The sequence below is a fragment of the Salvelinus namaycush genome, chromosome 3 (genome assembly GCF_016432855.1).
Source record: "Salvelinus namaycush isolate Seneca chromosome 3, SaNama_1.0, whole genome shotgun sequence".
Lineage (NCBI taxonomy): Eukaryota > Metazoa > Chordata > Actinopteri > Salmoniformes > Salmonidae > Salvelinus > Salvelinus namaycush.
Genome location: NC_052309.1, coordinates 14,170,203 through 14,183,831, shown reverse-complemented (window position 1 = coordinate 14,183,831; position 13,629 = coordinate 14,170,203).

The following is a 13,629-nucleotide window of genomic DNA, read 5'->3' as shown; positions in this document are numbered from 1 at the left end:
GTTGGAGACAAATCTCAATACTGAATAAGAGGACAAAAAAGGGACACTGATTCCAACAGCGTCACTGAAGACAGGGTCAAAGGGCAGAGTGTATCGTGTGTATTTGTCGTTGTGATGATCTGTCGATGCAGTTATTTATTCTGTAGTAACTGATACGAGGAACTGAAATTGACACTCAAGCTTTGTGACCCAGTGAAGGGCTAGATATACAAACAGACAGACACATTACTGGAAGCACTTGGGTGACTAAGATGTGACGAAAGAGAAGCTGGGCCATGGACTGAGTCAAATGCAGAGAATTTAGTCATACAAGCACCATAGCATAAACAACCCTTACAAACATTATTAACATGCAAGTTCACTGTATTGGATATCTCTATTCCTTTACCTGACTGCTTTAAAATAAATTATTTATTTTATGTAATATTTAAAGAAACCAAAAAGACAAAAAATATGGATGAACAAATTCTTTTTTTATCATATATGCTCTTCTTTTTAAATACTAATCTATCGTTTAAACATGAATCAAATAAATATATTTCTCTTTACCATGTTGAATTGTCTCTTTCTAGGTTTGCACCTATTTATATCACAATATCACAGCTTTACAGAGCACATGTTATGCACTGTAGGTCTATACCTAAGCAATAAGGCCCGAGGGAGTGTGGTATATGACCAATATACCACAGCTAATGGCTGTTCCTATCCACTACGCAACGCGGAGTGCCTGGATACAGCCCTTAGCTGTGGTATATTGAAATATATCACAAACACCCGAGGTGCCTTATTGCTACTATAAACTGGTTACCAACATAATTAGATTAGTAAAAATAAATGTTTTGTCTCCCCATGGTATACCACGGCTCTCAGCCAATCAGCATTTAGGGCTCGAACCACCCAGTTTGTAATCAAAAATAACATGCCTGTATCAACAGCAGCTGTAAGTGGTCAGATTAACAAATGAATGGAAATAGTGGTATGCTTTTTGAAATATCAATTTACAACTACCAACCCCTTAATTAATTAGTTGGGTACTGTAGGTACAACAGGAAGGAAAAACGTACAGGTCAGATTTCCTAGCAGCTTGACCAGAAGGAAGGAGCTGTTTAGAAGCTGGTCACGATGCCAGAACATCAAATAAGTATTTGACAGCTTGTTCCTAAATTCTTTCATAACTCAGGGATTGACTTTGAGGTTCCACGGTGGAAAATGTTGACAAACAAACAAACCTCAAACTGGGGTATATTCTGTCCAAGATTCATATGTCAGCCAGTGTTCTAGAGAAAACATTGAGCGGACTTTGAGCAGCACGCAAATGCTTAAATCCTTAAAAGGGGAATTACAGATAAGGTAAAACTATGGACGTTGGACATCTACAGCCCACAGAAATACAAAAAGTGATAACCAGCCAAAGAAGAATACATACAGGAAATACAATATCCCACTGGGCACAGACGTCAATTCCACGTTCCACTGGGAACAGACATCAATCTATTCCACGTTGGTTCAACAACATTTCATTGAAATGACATGGAAACAACATTGATTCAACCAGCGTGTGCCCAGTGGGATGGCAGTTTCAGTCCCCTTTACAGATCTTGCAGTTCACAAAATTGCAGAGATCTTACCAAAATCAAATGTAACATTTCAAACAGACGGGAAGGATTACTGCATAGTTGCATAGTATAAGCACTTTATATTTGCATATAAAGGATCTGATATACTGACGTCATAAAAAGAGAGTTTCCTAAATTGTGAGTATGTCAGTTGTTTTCACATTTCAGCACTATTAAGCAGATGACATAAAGTGGTGCTATGGAATTCTTCATCGTTTCAAATCAAATCAAATGTTATTGGTCACATACACATGGTTAGGAGGTGTTATTGCGAGTGTAGCGAAATGCTTATGCTTCTAAACTCAGCAAAAAAAGAAAGGTCCTCTCACTGTCAACTGTGTTTATTTTCAGCAAACTTAACATGTGTAAATATTTGTATGAACATAACAAGATTCAACAACTGAGACATAAACTGAACAAGTTTCACAGACATGTGACTAACAGAAATTGAATAATGTGTCCCTGAACAAAGAGGGGGTCAAAATCAAAGGTAACAGTCAGTATCTGATGTGGCCACCAGCTGCATTAAGTTCTGCAGTGCATCTCCTCCTCATGAACTGCACCAGATTTGCCAGTTCTTGCTGTGAGATGTTACCCCACTCTTCCACCAAGGCACCTGCAAGTTCCTGGACATTTCTGGGGGGAATGGCCCTAGCCCTCACCCTCCAATCCAACAGGTCCCAGACGTGCTCAATGGGATTGAGATCCGGGCTCTTCGCTGGACATGGCAGAACACTGACATTCCTGTCTTGCAGGAAATCACGCACAGAACGAGCAGTATGACTGGTGGCATTGTCATGCTGGAGGGTCATGTCAGGATGAGCCTGCAGGAAGGGTACCACATGAGGGAGGAGGATGTCTTCCCTGTAATGCACAGTGATGAGAATGCCTGCAATGACAACAAGCTCAGTCCGATGATGCTGTGACACACCCCAGACCATGACGGACCCTCCACCTCCAAATCGTCCCCGCTCCAGAGTACAAGTCGGAAGTTTACATACACCTTAGCCAAATACATTTCAACTCAGTTTTTCACAATTACTGACATTTAATCCTAGTAAAAATTCCCTGTCTTAGGTCAGTTAGGATCACCACTTTATTTTAAGAATGTGAAATGTCAGAATAATAGTAGAGAGAATGATTTATTTAAGCTTTTTTTCTTTCATCACATTCCCAGTGGGTCAGAAGTTTACTTACACTCAATTAGTATTTGGTAGCATTGCCTTTAAATTGTTTAACTTGGGTCAAACGTTTTGGGTAGCCTTCCACAAGCTTCCCACAATAAGTTGGGTGAATTTTGGCCCATTCCTCCTTACAGAGCTGGTGTAACTGAGTCAGGTTTGTAGGCCTCCTTGCTCGCACACGCTTTTTCAGTTCTGCCCACACATTTTCTATAGGCTTGAGGTCAGGGCTTTGTGATGGCCACTCCAGTACCTTGACGTTGTTGTCCTTAAGCCATTTTGCCACAACTTTGGAAGTGTGCTTGGGGTCATTGTCCATTTGGAAGACCCATTTGCGACCATGCTTTAACTTCCTGACTGATGTCTTGAGATGTTGCTTCAATATATCCACGTAATTTTCCTGCCTCATGATGCCATCTATTTTGTGAAGGGCACCAGTCCCTCCTGCAGCAAACCACCCCCACAACATGATGCTGCCACCCCTGTGCTTCACGGTTGGGATGGTGTTCTTCGACTTGCAAGCCTCCACCTTTTTCCTCCAAACATAACGATGGTCATTACGGCCAAACAGTTCTATTTTTGTTTCATCAGACCAGAGGACATTTCTCCAAAAAGTACGATCTTTGTCCCCATGCGCAGTTGCAAACCGAAGTCTGGCTTTTTATGGCGGTTTTGGAGCAGTGGCTTCTTCATTGCTGAGCGGCCTTTCAGGTTATGTCGATATAGGCCTCGTTTTACTGTGAATATAGATACTTTTGTACCTGTTTCCTCTATCATCTTTACAAGGTCCTTTGGTGTTGTTCTGGGATTGATTTGCACTTTTCGCACCAATGTACGTTCATCTCTAGGAGACAGAACGCGTCTCATTCCTGAGCGGTATGACGGCTGCATGGTGCCATGGTGTTTATACTTGCGTACTATTGTTTGTACAGATGAACGTGGCACCTTCAGGCGTTTGGAAATTGCTCCCAAGGATGAACCAGACTTGTGGAGGTCTACAAAACATTTTCTGAGGTCTTGGCTTATTTCTTTTGATTTTCCCATGATGTCAAGCAAAGAGGCACTGAGTTTGAAGGTAGGCCTTGAAATACATCCACAGGTACACCTCCAATTGACTCAAATGATGTCAATTAGCCTATCAGGAGCTTCTAAAGCCATGACATTTTCTAGAATTTTCCAAGCTGTTTAAAGGCACAGTCAACTTAGTGTATGTAAACTTCTGACCCACTGGATGTGTGATACAGTGAATTATCAGTGAAATAATCTGTCTGTAAACAATTGTTGGAAAAATTACTTGTGTCATGCACAAAGTAGATGTCCTAACCAACTTGCCAAAACTATAGTTTGTTAACAAGAAATTTGTAGAGTGGTTGAAAAACTAGTTTTAATGACTCCAACCTGTGTGTATGTAAACTTCCGACTTCAACTGTATGTAAACATTCTTAAAGTGGCATTATTAAAGTGACTAGTGTTCCATTTATTAAAGTCTGTAGGTAGGCAGCCCCCTCTCTGTGTTAGTGGTGCCTGTTTAACAATCTGATGGCTTTGCGATAGAAGCTGTTTTTCAATCTCTCTCTCCCAGCTCTGACGCGTCTGTACTGACCTCGCCTTCTGGATGGAAGCGGGGTGAACAGGTAGTGGCTCAGGTGGTTATTATCCTTGATGATCTTTTTTGCCTTCCTGTGACATCGGGTGTTGTAGGTGTCCTGGAGGGCAGGTAGTTTCAAATCAAATCAAATCAAATTATATTAGTCACATGCGCCAAATACAACAGGACCTTACAAAAGACCTTACAGTGAAATGCTTACTTATGAGCCCCCAACCAACAATGTAGTTAAAAAAAATATGGACAAGAATAAGAGATAAAAGTAACAAGTAATTAAAGAGCAGCAGTAAAAACACAATGACGAGACTATGTACAGGGGGGTACCGGTTCAGAGTCAATGTGCGGGGTCACCGGTTAGTTGAGGTAGTTTGTACATGTAGGTAAATTTATTGACGTGACTATGCATAGATGACATCAACAAAGAGTAGCAGAGGTGTAAAGAGGGGGTGGGAGCAATACAAATAGTCTGGGTAGCAATTTGATTAGATGTTCAGGAGGCTTATGGCTTGGACCTAGACTTGGCGCTCCGGTACCGCTTGACGTACAGTAGCATAGAGAACAGTCTATGACTAGGGTGGCTGGAGTCTTTGACAATTTTTAGGGCCTTCCTCTGACACCGCCTGGTATATAGGTCCTGGATGGCAGGAAGCTTGGCCCCAGTGGTGTACTGGGCCGTACGCACTACCCTCTGTAGTGCCCTGCGGTCGGAGGCCGAGCAGTTGCCATACCAGGCTGTGATACAAACAGTCAGGATGCTCTCGATGGTGCGGCTGTAGAACCTTTTCAGGATCTGAGGACCCATGCTAATTATATTCAGTCTCCTGAGGGGGAATAGGTTTTGTTGTGCCCTCTTCACAAGTGTCTTGGTGTGCTTGGACCATGTTAGTTTGTTGGTGATGCGGACACCAAGGAACTTGAAGCTCTCAACCGGCTCCACTGCAGCCCCGTCGATGAGAATGGGGGTGTGCTCGGTCCTCTTTTTCCTGTAGTCCACAATCATCTTCTTTGTCTTGATCACGTTGAGGGAGAGATTGTTGTCCTGGCACCACATGGCCAGGTCTCTGACCTCCTCCCTATAGGCTGTCTCGTCGTTGTCGGTGATCAGGCCTACCACTGTTGTGTCATCAGCAAACTTAATGATGGTGTTGGAGTCGTGCCTGGCCGTGCAGTCATGAGTGAACAGGGAGTACAGGAGGGGACTGAGCATGCACCCCTGAGGGGCCCCTGTGTTGAGGATCAGCGTGGCAGATGTGTTGTTACCTACCCTTACCACCTGGGTGCGGCCCATCAGGAAGTCCAGGATCCAGGTGCAGAGGATTGTGTTTAGTCCCAGGGTCCTTAACTTATTAATGAGCTTTGAGGGCACTATGGTGTTGAACGCTGAGCTGTAATCAATGAATAGCATTCTCACATAGGCATTCCTTTTGTCCAGGTGGGAAAGGGCAGAGTGGAGTGCAATAGAGATTGCATCATCTGTGGATCTGTTGGGGTGGTATGCAAATTGGAGTGGGTCTAGGGTTTCCGGGATAATAGTGTTGAGTGCGACAGGTCGGTAGTCATTTAGGCAGGTTACCTTAGTGTTCATGGGCACAGGGACTATGGTGGTCTGCTTAAAACATGTTGGTATTACAGACTCGGAAAGGGAGAGTTTGAAAATGTCAGTGAAAACAATACATGTCCTGGTAATCCGTCTGGCCCTGCGACCTTGTGAATGTTGACCTGTTTAAATGTCTTACTCACATTGGCTGCGGAGAGCGTGATCACACAGTCGTCCGGAGCAGCTGGTGCTCTCATGCATGTTTCAGTGTTATTTGCCTCGAAGCAAGCAATGGTTTGCAAGCCCTGCCACATCTGATAAGCGTCAGAGCCGGTGTAGTATGATTCGATCTTAGTCCTGTATTGATGCTTTGCCTGTTTGATGGTTCGTCGGAGGGCATAGCAGGATTTCTTATAAGCTTCCGGGTTAGAGTCCCGCTCCTTGAAAGCGGCAGCATCTGCCTTTAGCTCAGTGTGGATGCTGCCTGTAATCCATGGCTTCTGGTTGGGGTATGTACGTACGGTCACTGTGGGGACGACGTCATCAATGCACTTATTGATGAAGCCGATGACTGATGTTGTGTACTCCTCAATACCATCGGAGGAATCCCGGAACATATTCCAGTCTGTGCTAGCAAAACAGTCCTGTGCTTAGCATCTGCTTCATCTGAGCACTTTTTTATTCATCTAGTCACTGGTGCTTCCTGCTTTAATTTTTGCTTGTAAGCAGGAATCAGGAGGATAGAATTATGGTCAGATTTGCCAAATAGAGGTTGAGGAGGAGCTTTGTACGCGTCTCTGTGTGTGGAGTATAGGTGGTCCAGAGGTTTTTCCTCAGGTTGCACATTTAACATGCTGATAGAAATTTGGTCAAACGGATTTAAGTTCCCCTGCATTAAAGTCCCCTGGGTGAGCATTTTCTTGTTTGCTTACGGCGGAATACAGCTCATTCAATGCTGTCTTAGTGCCAGCCTCTGACTGTGGTGGTATGTAAACAGCTCCGAAAAATACAGATGAAAACTCTCTAGGTAGATCATGTGGTCTACAGCTTATCATGAGATACTCTACCTCAGGCGAGCAATAGCTCGAGACTTCCTTAGATATCGTGCACCAGCTGTTATTTACAAAAATACATAGTGTGCCACCCCTTGTCTTACCAGACGCCGCTGTTCTATCCACCCGGTATTGCGTGTAACCAGCCAGCTGTATGTTGATTGTGTCGTCCTTCAGCCACGACTCCATGAAGCATAAGATGTTACAGTTATTAATGTCCCGTTGGTAGTTTAATCTTCCGCGTAACTCGTCGATTTTATTCTCCAAAGATTGCACGTTTGCTAGCAGAATGAAGGGAAGTCGGGGTTTATTCAACCGCCTACGAATTCTCAGAAGACAGCCCGCCCTTTGGCCCCTTTTTCTCTGCCTCTTCTTCACGCAAATCGTGTGATGTGTTGTGCAGACCGTACCACCCTCTGGAGAGCCCTGCGGTTCTGGGCTGTGCAGTGGCTGTACCAGGGGGTGATACAGCCTGACAGGATGCTCTCAATTGTGCACCTGTAAAAGTTAGTGAGGGTTTTCGGTGACAAGCCAAATTCTTTCAGCCTCCTGAGGTTGAAGATGCGCTGTTGCGCCTTCTTCACCACACTGTCTGTGTGCATGGACCATTTCAGTTTGTCGATGATATGTACACCGAGCAACTTAAAACCTTCCACCTTCTCCACTGCTGTCCCATCGATGTGGATAGGGGGGTGCTCTCTCTGCTGTTTCCTGAACTCCACGATCATCTCTTTTGTTTTGCTGACATTGAGTGAGAGGTTATGTTCCTGACACCACACTCTGAGGGCCCTCACCTCCTCCCTGCAGGCTGTCTCGTTGTTGTTGGTAATCAAGCCTACCACTGTAGTGTCGTCTGCAAACTTGATGATTGAGTTGGAGGCGTGCATGGCCACGCAGTTGTGGGTGAACAGGGAGTACAGGAGAGGGCTGAGAACGCACCCTTGTGGGGCCCCAGTGTTGAGGATCAGCGGAGTGGAGATGTTGTTTCCTGCCTTCACCACCTGGGGGCAGCCCGTCAGTAAGCCCAGGACCCAGTTGCATAGGGCAGGGTCGAGACCCAGGGTCCCAAGCTTAATGATACGTTTGGAGGGTACTATGGTGTTGAATGCTGAGCTGTAGACAATGAACAGCATTCTTACATAGGTATTCCTTTTGTCCAGTTGGGATAGGGCAGTGTGCAGTGTGATGGTGATTGCATCGTCTGTGGACCTATTGGAGCGGGAAGAAAATTGGAGTAGGTCTAGGATAACAGGTAGGGTGGGGGTGATATGATCCTTGACTAGTCTCTCAAAGCACTTCATGATGACATAAGTGAGTGCTACGGGGCGATAGTTATTTAGTTCAGTTAACTTAGCTTTCTTGGGAACATGAACAATGGTGGCCATCTTGAAGCATGTGGGGACAGCAGACTGGGATAGGGATTGATTGAATATGTCCGTAAACACACCAGCCAGCTGGTCTGCGCATGCTCTGAGGACGCGGCTAGGAAGCCGTCTGGGCCGGCAGCCTTGCGACGGTTAACGCGTTTAAATGGTTTACTCACGTCGGCCACGGAGAAGGAAAGCCCACAGTCTTTGATAGCGGGCCATGTCGGTGGCACTGTCGTCTGGGAGTAAGACGTCGATGTCCACGACAGGGCTTGTTTTCTTTTTGTGATTGTCTGTAGACCCTGCCACATATGTCGCGTGTTTGAGCTGTCAAATTGCGACTCCACTTTGTTTCTGTACTGATGCTTTGCTTGTTTGATTGCCATATGGAGGGAATAACTACACTGTTTGTATTCGGTCATGTTTCTAGTCGCCTTGTCATGATTAAATGCGCTGGTACGTGCTTTCAGTTTTGCGCGAATGCTGCCATCAATCCACGGTTTCTGGATAGGGAAGGTTTTAATAGTCATAGTGGGAACAACATCTCATATACACTTCCTTATAAACCCGCTCACCGAGTATACATACACGTCAACGTTATTGTCTGAGGCTACCTGGAACATATCCCAGTCCACATTATCAAAGCAATCTTGAAGTGTGGAATCCATTTGGTCAGACCAGCGTTGGATAGACCTAAGCACGGGCGTTTCCTGATTTAGTTTCTGCCTATAGGAGGGGAGCAACAAGATGGAGTAATGGTCAGATTTGCCAAAAGGAGGGTGGGGGAGGGCCTTGTATGCATCGCGGAGGGCAGGGGAGGGCCTTGTATGCATCGCAGAAGTTAGAGTAGCAGTGTTGGGACTAACCTCCTGTAGAGTAGCAGTGGTGCAGGAGGGACTGCAGGAGGGACTGGTGCACTTCACAAAATAGATGGCTTCATGAGGTAGGAAAATTACGTGGATATATTGAAGCAACATCTCAAGACATCAGTCAGGAAGTCAAAGTATAGTCGCAAATGGGTCTTCCAAATGGACAATGACCCCAAGCATACTTCCAAAGTTGTGGCAAAAGGGCTTAAGGACAACAAAGTCAAGGTATTGGAGTGGCCATCACAAAACCCTTACCTCAATCTTATAGAAAATTTGTGGGCAGAACTGAAAAAGTGTGTGCGAGCAAGGAGGCCTACAAACCTGACTCAGTTGCACCAGCTCTGTCAGGAGGAATGGGCCAAAATTCACCCAACTTATTGTGGGAAGCTTGTGGAAGGCTACCCAAAACATTTGACTCAAGTTAAATAATGTAAAGGCCATGCTACCAAATACTAATTGAGTGTATGTAAACTTCTGACCCACTGGGAATGTGATGAAAGAAAAAAAGCTGAAATAAATCATTCTCTCTACTATTATTCTGACATTTCACATTCTTAAAATAAAGTGGTGATCCTAACTGACCTAAGACAGGGAATTTTTTACTAGGATTAAATGTCAGGAATTGTGAAAAACTGAGTTTAAATGTATTTGGCTAAGGTGTATGTAACCTTCCGACTTCAACTGTATGGTTTCCAGTTGCATATAGTCCTGTGAAGTTCTTTGATGGCCGTCTTGGTATCCCCTTGCGGGAGTATATACATGGCTGTGACTATAACCGAGGAGAGTTCTCTTGGGAGATAATACGGTCGGCATTTGATTGTGAGGAATTCTTGGTCAGGTGAACAAACGGAGTTGACTTGAGTTCTTGTATCGTTAAACATGAAACATACACCCCGCCGTTCTTCTTACCAGAGACATGTTTGTTCCTGTCGGTGCGATGCACTGAAAGTCCCGTTGGCGGTACAGACTCCGACAGCATGTCCCCAGCTAGCCATGTCTCCGTGAAACAGAGTATGCTACAATCCCGGATATCTCTTTGGAAAGCAACTCTTGCACCTAATTTCCTCAACAATGTTAACTAGGGACTGGACATTAGCGAGTAATATACTCAGAAGTGGTGGGTGGTATCCGCGCATCCAAAGCTTCACTAGAAGACCACTCCGGCACCCTCTCCTCCAACGGCGTTGTTTTGGGTCGGCCTCTAGAATCAGTTCAAATTCCCTAGGAGGTGCAGACAAAGGATCTGCTTTGGGAAAGTCGTATTACTGGTCATAGTGCTGGTTGTGCTGGTAAGTTGACGTCTCTCTGATATCCAATAGTTCTTCCCGGCTGTATGTAATAACGCTTAAAGTTTTCTGGGCTAACAATGTAAGAAATAATACATAAAAATCAAAATACTGCAGTTTCCTAAGGACTTGAAGCGAAGCTGCCATCTCTATCAGTGCCATCTTGCCATAAACGATACATGTGTTCTTTAATCTCTTACCAACAAAAGAAACCCTGTTTTTGGAGGTATGACTATGAACGTGGCCTCTCTCTACTTGGGCAGACATTTCTTCTTTTAAAAAAAGAAGCTTTCTCAAGGTGGCATAGCAGCTGAGCACGTTCCACCTTGACCTGTGATGTCTAAATCAGGATGTTTCCCTCTGCCTCTCCAGTGAGTGTCAGATACAAGGCGAGGGCATATGGTGTAACATAAATATTAGAAAGTTGTTCATGAGCTGATTCTAATTAAGCATGATGTAATGGTTTCATTTTTCTCCTCGTAACCTCCAGATCAGTTCCAGCAATTAGCAGAATCAGACAGAGAATTAGGGCAGGCATCAGGACACACACACATGCGGGACCCCCCCCCCCCTCACACACACACACACACACACACACACACACACACACACACACACACACACACACACACACACACACACACACACACACACACACACACACACACACACACACACACACACACACACCACCATCCCCACCCAAGGGTGTGTTCAATCACTGTCAATACTCCAACATCTGTTACTCTCTGAGGTTATTTCTGATTGGAATCAAAATCTCTCTGTTGATCCTGTTGTTTTTATATAAACAGACTTTATCTTTTGTTGGCCTCAATAATACAAAATGTGTAATAGTCATGTCAAAATGTGAGTAAGTATGATGCATTTGAACAAGCTTCAAATTTGCTTTAATCTTAACAGAACACTCAAGCTTTGTTTATATGATTACTTGGGTGTTCTGTAAATATATAATGTACAGTTAGACTGAAATGTATTCAAGGCACCAGTAGAATTGTTTTTCCTTTACAAAAATAAAATGATTCTGACAAAGTGTTTGTTTGTTGAACTTAAAGTGTAGGACTATATGTCTGAATACAGGTTCAAACTCTACTTTACATAGTTCATCTTTCACATAACTTGAACTTCTATATACTTCCAGAAATGTGTTTTCTGATGTCTTCAGGAAAAGGTACAGATGAGTTTTTTGTTGATTTAAGGGCGGTATAACGTTGCTGTTTTGACTACATCATTTCTAACAAACCTGTGTGGACCTCAAATGAAATCCACACCGATGGCTTCACACATTCACAGCTTCTCTGTTTGCTCAAAGGAATTTGCGGCTTCAGGACCAAACCACAGTACCAGCTGTGAATATTTTATCCTGGAGAGCTCACTTTCTGATGCTCTGGTGGACAAGGCAGTAGATGTTAATAATAACTCAGAGAGCCACGGTTCTGATGTTATGGTGGACAAGGCAGTAGATGTTAATAATAACTCAGAGAGCCACGGTTCTGATGCTCTGGTGGACAAGGCAGTAGATGTTAATAATAACTCAGAGAGCCACGGTTCTGATGTTATGGTGGACAAGGCAGTAGATGTTAATAATAACTCAGAGAGCCACGGTTCTGATGTTATGGTGGACAAGGCAGTAGATGTTAATAATAACTCAGAGAGCCACGGTTCTGATGTTATGGTGGACAAGGCAGTAGATGTTAATAATAACTCAGAGAGCCACGGTTCTGATGTTATGGTGGACAAGGCAGTAGATGTTAATAATAACTCAGAGAGCCACGGTTCTGATGTTATGGTGGACAAGGCAGTAGATGTTAATAATAACTCAGAGAGCCACGGTTCTGATGTTATGGTGGACAAGGCAGTAGATGTTAATAATAACTCAGAGAGCCACGGTTCTGATGTTATGGTGGACAAGGCAGTAGATGTTAATAATAACTCAGAGAGCCACGGTTCTGATGTTATGGTGGACAAGGCAGTAGATGTTAATAATAACTCAGAGAGCCACGGTTCTGATGTTATGGTGGACAAGGCAGTAGATGTTAATAATAACTCAGAGAGCCACGGTTCTGATGTTATGGTGGACAAGGCAGTAGATGTTAATAATAACTCAGAGAGCCACGGTTCTGATGTTATGGTGGACAAGGCAGTAGATGTTAATAATAACTCAGAGAGCCACGGTTCTGATGTTATGGTGGACAAGGCAGTAGATGTTAATAATAACTCAGAGAGCCACGGTTCTGATGTTATGGTGGACAAGGCAGTAGATGTTAATAATAACTCAGAGAGCCACGGTTCTGATGTTATGGTGGACAAGGCAGTAGATGTTAATAATAACTCAGAGAGCCACGGTTCTGATGCTCTGGTGGACAAGGCAGTAGATGTTAATAATAACTCAGAGAGCCACGGTTCTGATGCTCTGGTGGACAAGGCAGTAGATGTTAATAATAACTCAGAGAGCCACGGTTCTGATGTTATGGTGGACAAGGCAGTAGATGTTAATAATAACTCAGAGAGCCACGGTTCTGATGTTATGGTGGACAAGGCAGTAGATGTTAATAATAACTCAGAGAGCCACGGTTCTGATGTTATGGTGGACAAGGCAGTAGATGTTAATAATAACTCAGAGAGCCACGGTTCTGATGTTATGGTGGACAAGGCAGTAGATGTTAATAATAACTCAGAGAGCCACGGTTCTGATGTTATGGTGGACAAGGCAGTAGATGTTAATAATAACTCAGAGAGCCACGGTTCTGGTGTATTTTCAGAGGTCGGACACAGTGACGTTGGTCCGAACCCAGGGAGTTCTAAGAACAGAGGTGAGTCTGGAACATCCGTGAGGAGCATTGGGTCTCTGGGTCTCCGAAGAGCCTCCTGCCTTGCTTGATGTCAGGAGAATCCAACGGCTAGATGGCTATGTATAGAGAATGTTTTACTGCATTTAACGGCATATATTAAAGCTTGGGCCAGTTCAGGCTGAGGCTTGGACCCCTTCGGGATCTCCGGAGGGCTCCAATTTCGGTTCAGCAGGTGTGTCAAACGTTTGCCTTGGCCTTGACTAAGATGAAGCATGTGTTTATCAATTTAGAGAGAGGAGGAGAGG